A 13053-nucleotide genomic window follows, 5' to 3' on the forward strand; every position below is an offset into this window, starting at 1 on the left:
TTGCTCTGTATTTTAGGGCTGGCTGTGACTGAGACCATTGGTCCAGTGTTGCCAAGTCACATTGAGGCAGCTGATATGTTTCCCCATTATCTATCTTCTCAAATCTCACTTCACTTCATCCCATTACTAGATATGAAGTGTAAGTTACAGATGGTGTGACCATGAACCTCTTACTTTCCACCAACCTTCCTTCCTTCCTTCATCCCAATCCCCCTTTCTGATTTCCTGCTTTCAGATACTCAACCTTCCACTTCACTGTTGAGGGTGCAAACAAGGATGGACATCTGATGATGAAACATCCTCACTTGATCTGACACATGCAGTCACCAACTCAGCACTGGCACTGTGCATATTTCAGAGGGCAATATGGAGGCAGGATTAGCTCATACTGAGTCACCATGAATAAGTGGGCTGTCGCCAGCACTTATTGCCCATCCCTAATTACCCTTGTTCAGAGGGTATTTAAGAGTCAACCACATTGCTGTGGGTCGGGAGTCACATGTCAGCTGACAGATTAGTGAACCAGATGGGTTTTAAACAAAAATCGACAACGGTTTCATGGTCATCATTAGACTTTTAATTCCAGATTTTTTTTTATTGAATTCAAATTCCACCATCTGCCATGGCAGGATTCGAACCCAGGTCCCCAGAGGTTTACCCTGGGTCTCTGGATTACTAGTCCAGCGACAATACCACAACGCCATTGCCTCCCCTAGTATGTGAGCCAGTTCCCTGGAGGATGAGGTCATGCACAAGTTCTACTACAACGGACTCAAATGAGGCCTTTGATGGGGTGGCGTATAGGAGTACGTTATGAAAATGCACACAGAAATGCTTAGTGCGTTGGCAGGCCCAGCACAAAACCTGTTGTCAGCTCCAACTTGGCGCAGGGCTTTGCACAGAGCTTGGAGTCCAACCTTTCCAGCCTGGAACTGTGGCCAACTCCATGACAGCACTTAAAGACCCAGCCTTTATGCAGTGTCTGGCAGCTTATGTTTCAGCTTCCATTGCAGCACAAGCAGAAGCCTTGTAACATCTTTTTGCAGCAGTGGAAGCTCAGACTGAGGTCATGAGATCCATTCTTGTTGCCGTGCAAGCCCAGCTTGGTGCCATGCGGTCTCAGACTGCTACCACCGTGGCTACAAATGCCAATCCTCAAAGGGCACGCAGGTTCTCACAGCAATGCAGCAATCTGTGCTCCAGCAGATTACTGTGATTGATGAGGCGCCACCCTGAGGGAGTGCCAGTGGCTCCATGATGCACAAACTTGCTGTCCTCTCTCAGGATGACAGCAATAGTGCTTCTGCCACTGCCAATTTGCCAGTGCCTTTGCTGTTACCTGTCAGGATGACAGCCCAGATGCTGTCACCCATGTTTAGGTGGTGCAATCTGACACTGGGCTCTCAAGGCCAAGAGCTGCTCGAGGCCATCCTACAAGGTCATCCAAAGTTTACCCCAGCAGCATTTTCCCAGTCATGCTGCAGCCGTTAGCTTGGCATTGCTTAGGAGCATTAGGACAAGCAAAGGAGCCTGCAAGACAAGCATTAAAGAAATGGACAAGGGTGAATATAGATCATGGGTTAGAAATTGACTCAGCGTAAGAAAACCCCATCTTATTGGCGATAAAACCATGCTTTTGCATACACTCGGTATATAATTCAATCTCTCTTTACAGCCACGACATACTTGCATTAGTAGTCAGCCTCAAGTTCTCACCTCATAAATGGATGTTTTACTTATCAGTACCTTATAACTGCACGCAAGAGATCAATCAGGCGATACAAGCTGTGTTGTGAAGGTGTGCAGGAATTTAATACATGTCCAAACAGAGCAGACCCTGCATGGCAAACAACAAAGGTGGGTACCATCCACACCCACACCTGCGGTCCACTTTTATACTCAGCATATAAGCTGACCCCCAATTTTGGAGGGATTTTTCAAGGCTTCAAAGGTTGACTTACACACCGACATCTACGGTAGTTAATTTTGCATGCGTTATTGAAATGTTGTTGGATAAAGATGTAATGGGAAGGTTTTTTTGCAGTGTCTTTTATTTCAGGATTTTGGCCAAGGGGCTGCTGTGATGATCTGTAGCAGAAGGATGGCAACTGGGAAATTGTGGAACAATAGTAAAGTGGGATGAGATTTTTGGGAAATCGGAGTCTGAGTATTGGCTCACAGAAAGCCATCCAGAGCAAATGGGATGCGATCCCAGATGCCTCCCTCCTTCTTCTTCTTTCTCCTCCCAGGTCTCTGCCTGAGGCCTAGTGGCAAGGGCTGCACTCTCATGGTAGCAAGTTTGTGTAGGATGCAATAGACAACCATAAATTTGAAGACATGTTCCAGCAAATTGTAAAGGGCTTCACCCAATCAGTCCGGATAGTAGAAAAGTTGTTTTAGAATGCCGGTTGTCTACAGCATTCCTGGTGACAGCATATCTATTGTAAATGATCTGTTCACACATGTTTGGGTGGTGAAGGGCTATGAGTAGAGTAGGTAGCCTTTGTCACTTGGCAATAGCCTCTGGTTCTTCATGGTGGCAGGTGCAGTTGACTGGCAGAGGAAGAAAATGCTGTGGCTGCTGCCACAATAGCTGGCATTCACTGATCTAATGTTCTATGCATGTTTACACAGCAACTGCACATTAAGGAATTGTGGTACATCTCCCCATTAATGGCTCGCATCTGCAGAACCATGTGCATTCAGATCCTTTGTCACCTCCCTAATGCAGCAATGCGCAATGATCTGTGATATTTTGCCAATGGTAACTAAGGGGGGGTGATGATGTAGTGATATTGTTGCTGGACAGAGACCCATAAATGCTCTGGGGACCTGAGTTTGAATTCCACCATGGCAGATGGTGGAATTTGAACCCAGTAAAAAAAATCTAATGATGACCATGAAACCATTGTGATTGTTGTAAAAACCCATCTGGTTCACTAGTGTCCTTTAGTGAAGGAAATCTGCTGTCCTTACCTGGTCTTGCCTACATGTGACTCCAGACCCACAGCAATGTGGTTGACTCTTAAAAATGCCCTCTGTGCAAGGGCAATTAGGGATGGGCAATAAATGCTGGCCTAGCCAGCGATGCCACATCCCATGAATGATTAAAAAAAAGTATCTGCTTGTGTAGAAACGATGATCTTCATGGCTACTGGCAGCACCATCCTTGCCCTCTGGCTGCAGGTCCTGTTGATGGAGGCACAGCTCAGTAACTACCTCCCCGGTGAATTGTAGCAGCCTGAGACACTGCTCCTGCTCCTCCTACACACAACATTTCCTCCATCACCTGTTGTGCTGCAGTCGAGGAAGAACAGCAATTATAAACTCTATTAGTGATGGCAAACTTATTTTGCAAACAGACACAATGCCAGTGTTAAGAGGAAACTGAGCATCATCCTGGATGGCCAGAGACTGAAGCATGATCCCCATCCTGCTTATCTAGGCGCCACTCTTGACAGAAACCTCCCGTACAGTCAGCACCTCACCAAGACTGCAGAAAAAAAATAAAACCCGCAATAATCTCCTCAGTAAACTGACTTGTACCCCATGGAGATCACAGACCAAGACCCTAAGAACCTCTGTTCTTGCCATCACATACTCAACTACAGAATACTGTGCCACAGTGTGGTACCAATCTTCCCACACCAAACTTATTATTGTGAAACTCAACTCAACAATGCGCATCATCATAGATGCTCTTTGACCAGCTCATCTCCCTTGCTCCAAGTCCTGAGCCACATTGCCCCCATGCCCCATACCTATATCAGGAGGGTAATTGCAGCAGGCAAGCTACTGGAGAAGGTCTACCCCAACCCAATCTCCTCAACCTACCAGCAGCATACCTTCCCTCATGCCAATGCATATGATTAAACCCACCATATTGAGGAGCAACAGCTGAGGACCTATGGCAGGAGGATTGACTGGGGAAAATACCTACCAGAAACTACTTTCTTGTCATAGACCCTATTGCTTGTCCACTTGTCTTAGATCTCCCATGGTGACAGTGGACCCTTTTAAACCATTTCCAGGCCGGCCAAGGCCTTTGTGCAGCCACCCAGCTTCAGTAGAGTCACCAACATCATCCAGGCTGCAGCTGTGATGCAGTCCAAATATTGTTGAAGAGTGTCCACTGACTGAACATGAAGGCAGGCTTAAAGAACTCCATCTAGCCACTGACACATGCTAAATAATAAATAATACTGACAGACCTTCAAACTCCACTGCACGCGTTGGTAAAATACTTCAGTACTCCCTCCTGACTCCAACATGTTTTCGGATCTCCTCCAACAACATAGTACTTCCACCCACTCTGCAAAAGCACCTCACCTGGAAGTCCCACGCTGATCCCTTTAAATAGCATCAGTGGGATCCCTAATGCAGCTGATACATATTTAGAAGGGAGTTTTTAAGATAGTGCATTAACAGGCCTTATACAAGGCTCAAAATGGCAGAAATGCTTTTGGGCACACTTGGCACACCTGCAGTGGTAGTGCCCTCATTGGCACTATGGAACAGAATTTTACATTCCAGGCATCAAAGCTGGGACCTTCCTGTTTGTGCAGCTCAGTGCCAAAGGAAGCACATTGCCTATTGTAACCTTTCCTAAGCTTGTGGTCTATAAGTGCAACAGATATTTTTCTAATATTGTTCTTAAAGTGATAAGGCCTTGCTGGTTTGAGATCTCTCACCTGCTTTAATATTCATTTGCCCCCAAAAAATAAACCAATGGTGTATCATATGCTGAAAATATTACTTGCTTTTATTTCCCTTTTTAAAAAGATCAGCATAATCATATTCAGTTCTGGTTTTGCTCTGTTAGAGAAGAAGACTCCATTTACTTGAACCTAAGACTAGGTCCAGAATAAATTCACAACATATGACTGCTGTTGTTTCACTGCCCATTAAATACAAAAAATTAACATATGAGAAATAAAATAACATTTTAGAATCTCGGTACATTCACTCAGAATGTTAAATCACAAACTGTTGTGTAGCCATTGCCCATCCATTAAACTGGCAAGAAAAATTCCATTGTCAATAACTACATGATGTCCAAAATCCAGTAATCAATGCAAATGTAATTCACATCAGGATCAGATTCTCCAAGTGACTATTTGATTCTAACATTGCTTGGCATTATTTAAGCTCACCATTGGATTTCACCACATGCAACATTTTTATTATTTTCTTGGTCAAACTTCTTTTTTCCTTCATTTATTCATGGGCATGGCTGGCTAAGCCAGCATTTATTGCCCATCCCCATTTGCCCTTGAGAAAGTGATGGTGAGCTGCTGCCTTAAACTACTGCAGTCTATCATTTATAGTATTTGATTCAATGACTGCATTAGATTTTTGCTTTTTGCAACTTATAACTAAATGGTATTTTACATAGAATACACAGCATAGAAACAGGCCATTCAGCCCAAATAGTATTTACACTCTACATTGAGATCCCCCCTGCCCCCCGCCCATCTGTCTCATCTCATCCTTTCAACACATCTTTCTATTCCCTTTTTTGTCAGCCTGGTTTCCATCTGAAATCATCTAAGCTATTTGCCTCAGCCACTTCTGGCAGTATTAAGCACCATATTCTAACTGCTCCCTGAGTAAAGAAACTCTAAGCATTATGTAAAAAGAAATTAAAACTTGGGAGGCTTTGTCCTTGTCCAACATTTGTCCTTTGGCTTTCCCTCAAGATTGAGCCTACCTCTTCTTGCAAGAGGAGGAATTAGTAAAATTGAGATAAGGTAAATACATTATATCGACAGGGATTGTTCTCCCCCACCAGCGGTGGAGTTTGTGACATGACAGGGACAAACAGTACAACTGGATGAAAAAAAAATTGGGTTCCCTGCAGCTGGAAATGACAGCAGAAACTTGCAGTTCTGACCATCGCGGCAGGATAATGACAGGTCAGATCTTCTACTGTATTAATGCTTTTTCTTAGGATGGATTCCTCTAATTGATAGAACAATAGAAAATTTACGGCACAGAAAGAGGCCATTCAGTTCAAGTTTCTGCGCCTGCCAAGGAAGACAAAAATAAAAAGAAACCAGCCGCTCTTTTAATCCCACTTTCCAGAACCTGGTCCATAGACTTGCAGGTTAAAGCACTTCAGATGCAGATCCAGGTATTTTTCAAATGAGTTGAGAGTTTCAGCCTCAACCACCAATTTAGGCAGTGAATTCCAGTTGCCCATCACGCTCTGAGTGAAGAAGTTTTTCCTCAAGTCTCCTCTAATTCTTCTATCAATCACCTTAAATCTATGTCCCCAATAATTGAACGTTCCGCCAGGGGAAACAGGGCATCCTTGTCTTCTCTATCTAGGCCCCTCATAATCTTGTACACCTCAATCAGGTCACTCCTTGGCCTTCTCGGTTCCAAGGAAAACAACCCCCAGCCTAGCCAATCTTTCCTCATAGCTACAATTTTCAATCCCTGGCAATATTCTTGTAAATCACCGCTGTACTATCTCCAGAGCAATTATGTCCTTCCCCTGTATCCTATGGGATTTCACTTTTTTGACCAGTCTGCCATGTGGGGCCTTGTCAAATGCCTTACTAAAATCCATGTAGGCAACATCCATTGCATTACCCCTAGCAATCCTCTTTGTTACTTCCTCAAAAAATTTGAGTAACCTAATAAGACACCATCTTCCCCTAACAAAGCCATGTTGACTATCCCTGATCAATCCGTGCCTTTCTAAATGACAGTTTAGCCTGTCTCTGAATTTTTTCCAATAATTTGCCCACCACTGAAGTCAGACTGACCAGCCTATAATTATCAGGCCTATCCCTCGCACACTTTTTAAATAATGGTGCAATGTTTGCTGATCTCCAATCCTCTGGAACCTGGTCTATATCTAATGAGGATAGGAAAATGATCCTCAGAGCATCTGCTATTCCCTTCCTGGCTTCCTTTAATATCCTGGGATACAATGCATCCAGCTCTGATGATTTATCTGCCTTCAAGAATGTTAGTTCCCCTCCGTACTTCCTCTCTCTTATGCTTACTGTATCTAATATTAAACACTCCTCCCTTTTAAGCAGAATGTCTGCATCATCTCTCTTAGTGAAGGCAGGGACAAAGTACTCATTGAGAACCCTGCCCACATCTCACCATCAGCACACAAGTTACCATGTACATCTCTGATAGGCCCTACCCTGTCCTTAGTTATTCTCTTGCTCTTAAAGCACTGGTAAAACAGCTTTGGGTTTTCTTTGATTTTATCTGCCAATATTTCATCATATCCTCTCTTTGCTTTCCCAATTTCCAATTTTACTTTGCCCCTGTACTTTCAAGGCTTTCTACAGTATTAAGCTTTTTGTGGCTTTCTTTTTCTACTTTAAGCTTTTTTTTCTACTTTATGTTGGCCTGTAAGCTTCTGGATAACCAGGGGGCTCTAGATTTGGTGGTACCACCCTTTTTCTTTGTGGGGACATGTCTACACTGTGCCTGTAGAATCTTGCTTTAGAATGCTTCCCACTAATTTGACATTGTTTTCCCTCCAGTAGTTGTATCCAGTCCATTCTCGCCAGCTCACCTCTCAGCTTTGTAAAATTTGTCTTTCCCCAAATTAGAACTTTGATTCCTGTGCTATCTTTGTCCTTTTCCACAATAATGCTAAATCTAACTATATTATGGTTACCATCTCCAAAAAGGACCCCAACTGCTACTTCATCCACTTGCCCAGTTTCATTTCCTAAGACTAAATCTAGAATTGCGCCCCCTCTCGTTTGGCTTCTTACATGCTGGCTAAAAAAGTTCTCTTGAATGCAGTTCAAGAGTTTTGTGTCCTCTGTGCCCATCTCACTGTTCTTTATCATATTAATCTACAGTAACCATAACCTAGCAGGTATTATGCCAAAAAATCATAATTGGGGGTCAAATGATTCTAATAATAAAGTTTTAAGAGAAAAAGAATTGACCAAAGAATTGACCATTGATGTTTCCTCCTCTAAAAGTTTTATTCTGGTCCTGAAATGCTAAAATTCTGGGTTTGATTTGTACATATTAAAGTCTGTTTCTGAGGAATCCTGAATGTTCTGCAAGTCTGAGTTAAAAGACCTCAGGCCACGTACTGTCAGCTTTTTGTATCCAAGCAACAGGCTGTGGCAAGGGTTGCCATTGCAAATGCATAACAGCAATACATGATAAAAGCCAGTCCTGTCAGTCCATGTTCACTGCAAACTGTGCTTCCAACAGAATGCAAACCTCCCAGCTGAGTGCTTCCCAAGTGCTGATTGATCTTATTCTACCACCTAGATACACATGCTGAGATTTTTTTTGTCAGCTAAATGATAGGAGGTTCATATCACTCATTTGTGCCACTCTGACATAAATACTGTGCTTTGCAATCTACTCAAATTTTGAGGTTAAGAGGTGAGTGTTTGCATTCCACAAAAAAATAATGCAATATTGTTTAGACAACTGCATCATGTGAACTCAAATTACACATTTACAACTTATGCAAATCTTCCAGTTTGTCTGGAAACAGGACTTGTATACAAACAGAAAGCTGGAGCAGAAAGCATTGGCTTTTGTTCATTTAAACAGAGAGCTGTACACACAACTCTAGGTACTGTACTTTAGCATAGCAGTAGGACAGTATAATGCCACTGGTTTCTCTTAAAGCTAACAAGCTTTCTCTTGGCTGGTGGACTATAATGGAACATCAGATTTTGATCAATTAGAGTCACATTGTTAGACATAGCAAGAATTCTTCAAACATTCCAAGTTTTGAAACACATTCATTCAGATCAAGGTCCACCATGCTTAAAAAAACAGAAATCACTCCGTCTTACCGGTAGAAATACCAAAGCTCGAGCGACTGGTATCTGAGGATTTAGTTGACTCTTCAGAATTTATAAATCGCCTATTTTGTTTATCCAGTTTGTCACATTGATTTAATTACTTCAGCATTTCCTGACTTGACTAGCCTTTGTCGTCTTTCTTTCCTGGACTGTTGTAAACTCTTTGCCTCTGAACCCTGAGATCCCCTGTGAGAGTTACTTATGATGAAGTTTAACACAAACTGTTAACTTTTCAATTCCCATTGGTAAATTACTCCAACTGGCAGTGTGCCATTGATGATGTTTGCTAGGAACATTGCATTCCAGTGTAAGATAACTTGGTAGAAACTGTTTCATAAATACGAAATCTTGACAAATATGTGATGGGATTATAGCCCTGACAATTAGCTACATTTTTCGTTTTTTTCACTTTTGTGTTGACTGCAGCTGATGAATCCCAAACTTTAGATGAACATCTAATACAGAGATTGTATTGGGTACATTCTAATCCACTGTTTGTATAGCTTTTGTATCCATGCAAACAGCGCACTGTAATTCATATCCCATCAGGTAAATAGTATAAGACCACCATCATTTTGGTACCATGAGAACATAAGAAATAGAAGCAAGAGTAGCCCATTGAATCTGCACTACCATTCAACAAAATCATGACTGAACTTCTACATCAACTCCAATTCACTGGCCTATCTCCATATCCCTTAGTACCCAAAAATCCATCAATTTTGGTCTTGAATGTACTCAACGACTGAACATCCACAACCTTCCTGGCTTTTTAAAAAATTCATTCACGGGATGTGGGTTTCACTGGCTAGTCTAGCATTTATTACCCATCTCTAGTTGTCCTTGAGAAAGTTCCAAAGATTCACAACCCTCTGAATGAGTACTTTATTTTCTCATCTCCATTCTAAATGGCCGATCCCCTAATCTGAGTATATGGGGGATAAAATTTGTTCGGGAAATGATATTATACAGACAACATCAATTCCCAAAGGCAGACAGCTGCCTGCCCTCAGGGAATTTACATAAGTCTTTGTAGCATACTTTGTGACTGAATGGGGAGAATTTTCCTCCCCCGTTGGGGGGGTTGTGCGGGGATGGGCGTGGATCTGATCAGCGCCCCCGAACGGGTCCATGCCGCCATTTTACGTGAGTGGGCCAATTAAGACCCACCCAGCGTGACGTGCACCTGGAAGCACTGAGCGCTCCCTGTGGGGGGGGGGGGGTTGGTTCCCTGAGTCAGAGCCTGTGCTCTTTCATGCCTGAGCTGCCTCAGGGAGAGTAGTTTAAGTTCCCAAAATTTTAATAAAGAAAAGAAAAAATTTTAAGACATTTCCCCTCATGTGACAGTGTCACATGAGCTGGGGCATGTCAATGAGCATCAAAGAAAAAATTTATTTAATTTATAAACCCTTCATGAAACCTCATCCTGCCTGTGGATGAGATTCCATGAAAAATACAAAGGCCGCCTGGGCTCTTTGCCTGCCCGCCAACCTTAAGGTTGGACAGGCAGCTCAGTTTATTAGTTTAATTGATATTTGAATGGCCTTAATAGGCCTATGACCAAGGCCAAGTTGGCTGCACGCCTGCCGAACTGAAGCGGTGACATCAGGATGCCTGCCTAATGTCACCGCACGTAATTTTATGCCTCGGCGAGTGGGCTCCACCCCCACTCGCCAAGCCGAAGATTCAGGCCAATGCCTCCCCTTATGACCCTTAGTTCTCTAGCCAGGGTGAACAGCCTTTTTGCATCCACCCTGTTGAGTCTTCTAAGAATGTTATGGCTTGAATTTCCCATTGGTGGCCGGCATGTTTGGCAGCTTGAGCAAACAATATGGTGAGAAGACCAAAACTTAGTTTTACGCCGTCGTGAAACCAGTTTGAGATCACTGCTCCGCCCGTCAACGATGGGCCACGTTTCCTGCCACCATATACCAGGAACCTAATTTCAATACTTTAGCATCTCATTATAAGCCCTGCTCATAGGAATCATTCCCGCACACTGGATCATCCGGGCATTACACCAATGTGTTTCACAACTGTACATAAGTGACGTACACCTGGCGAGCTGCACTTCACTCGGGACTTCGAGGATGGTTTGTTTATCTTGCTTCGGGCAGCACTCACAGTCATCAGCGCCAGACTTAACAGGCAGCACCACATCACTTTTAGGAGGGCTCACAGGCAGGTCTCTACCTACCAGACTAGCCAAAAGGCGGGGATGACTTTTCGATGGCTGCAGGGCTAGGACTTGCTTAGGGAATCGGGTAAAATGGCTTCAGGCAAGGGAAGAGGCTGCAGGAGCTGGACTGGGGAAGGGGGGTTTTCCAGGATATGTGTGGGGGCAGATGTTGATCTGTGCAAGTGACCTCAAGATGGTGAGGGCTGAGAAGGCAATCTTCAGAGAAGATGAGGCCAGATGGACATGTGAGGGTATGTGTGTGAGAAAGGGTGGTGACGTCCCATGAGCTGGCAGTGAGTGAGATGCCAGAGAATGTGTGATGCTTGTGAGTGTGAGAGTTTAGAGTGATGAGATGGTTGCCTTACCCTGGTGGCATGGATGAGATCATTCATCCTCTTTCTGCACTAGATGGCCAACCTCTTCTGTGCAGCATTGACACTGACCACCACTGCCACCGCCTCCCAAGCCGGAGTGGTGAGGTTGCTGGATCTCCTGTGTACAGGGTTGGAGGATATCAGGGTGGGCCTCCAAAGGCATTCCAGTTGACTGGTCACTGAACTCTTCTTGGCTTTCAGGGCCATGTCTTCACTTGAGCAGTCTTGGGCTGCAAGCATTAAAAACAGTGTGGGCAGCTGCAGTTTAGATATGGCACCAAGAGTGAGGAAACAGTGAGGTAACGGCGTGGTGGGCAATTCAGAGGCCGACTATTGGCAAGACAGCATGCTTTCTGTGGCTGCATAATTAAAGAGGCGGGAAGCTGACGATATGGTGCAAAAACTGCCATTGCAGCCAATGGGTAAAATGTCATTTTTCAAGCCTGTTACTGCACTGCGTGCAATTCTGGGACAATTCCGCACTTTGTGTTTCAATAAGATCGCTCCTCATTCTTCTAAATTTAATTTCTAAATTTTAATCTAAATTTCAGAGGAAATAAGTTCATTCTACTCAATCTCTCCTCATAGAACAGGTGTCTCATCCCAGAATTCAATATAGTGAACCTTTGTTTCACCGCCCACTCCCCAACCCCCAATCCTAACCTTCTAGGGCAAGTATATCATTCCTTAGGTAATGGACCAAAACTGTACATTGCTGAAACCTGTGCAAACATCAAGTCTGACATGGTTATTGTGTACTCTGTTGGTGGAACCTCCTCAAAAAAAAGGAGGAGGCAAGAAGGGAGAGGAGGCCAGTTGCTCACAGGCACCATGCTAGAGTCTGACCTTGGGACTGAGAGACACAGCCAGAAGGGGTTGAGGGCCAGCAGGGGTTGCAAGGAAGAAGGGTCAGGAGAAGGCACCAGTAACCAGCTGGTAAAGTTTACAAGCACCGATCCAGCTACCTGGTCATGATAGAGGTACAGTGTTGAAGAAGGTTCCGCCTCTCCAGAGAAATAGTCACCTCTCTGTGTGACTTGATCAGCCCTGAGATAGCCTCAAACTGTGCAGGTGGCCACCCAATGCCAGTGGCTCTGAAGGTGAAACTAGTCCTGAACTTTTATGTCTTGGGTTCATTCCAGGGGTCAGTGGAAGATCTCTGTGGAATGTCGCAGCTGCATCAAGTTGGTGATGGATGCATTATTCCAAAGGGTGAACATCTTCATTCAATACAAAATAGACGATGTCAGCCAAGCTGTGCGAGCCAGAGGTTTCACTGCAATAGCAGGATTTCCAAGAATCCAGGGAGCCTTTGACTGCACACATGTGCCCATTAAGGTACCTGTGGGGTAGCTGGGTGCCTTTATGAATAGAAAGGGGTTTCACTCTCTGAATATTCAGATGTTTTGTGACCACAATCACGAGATCCTGTAGGTTTGTAAAAGGTATCCTGGAAGCTGCCATGCTGACAGTTTGTGTCACTTCCAGGTGTCAAGGTTCTTCATAGCCCCAGCACGTTTAGACAGCTGGCTGCTAGGGAACAAAGGATACCCACTCAAAAGGTGGCTGGTGACACTGCTCAGACACCTAAGAACACCTGCTGAGGAGAGCTACAACTGCAGCCATTCCTCCACAAGGGCAATCACTTAGAAGGCAAGAGGGCTGCTCAAAATGAGGTTCCACG

At 44.1% G+C, this 13053-nt stretch overlaps 1 protein-coding gene across 13 annotated transcripts in view; it reads right to left on the reverse strand.

Annotated features, from left to right (window-relative positions):
* ripor3 (RIPOR family member 3) overlaps nt 1–13053 on the reverse strand; it is a 318751-nt gene that overhangs the window by 230026 nt on the left and 75672 nt on the right. The window contains exon 1 of one of the 13 annotated variants that reach the window (XM_041203688.1): nt 8808–8934. The exons of the other annotated variants lie outside the window; for them this stretch is intronic. The gene's annotated coding sequence lies outside the window, so the exon portion shown is untranslated. Of the gene's footprint in view, nt 1–8807; nt 8935–13053 lie in introns of those variants that run through there. 13 annotated transcript variants of the gene reach the window in all.

Source organism: Carcharodon carcharias, chromosome 14 (genome assembly GCF_017639515.1).
Source record: "Carcharodon carcharias isolate sCarCar2 chromosome 14, sCarCar2.pri, whole genome shotgun sequence".
NCBI classification, from domain to species: Eukaryota; Metazoa; Chordata; class Chondrichthyes; order Lamniformes; family Lamnidae; genus Carcharodon; species Carcharodon carcharias.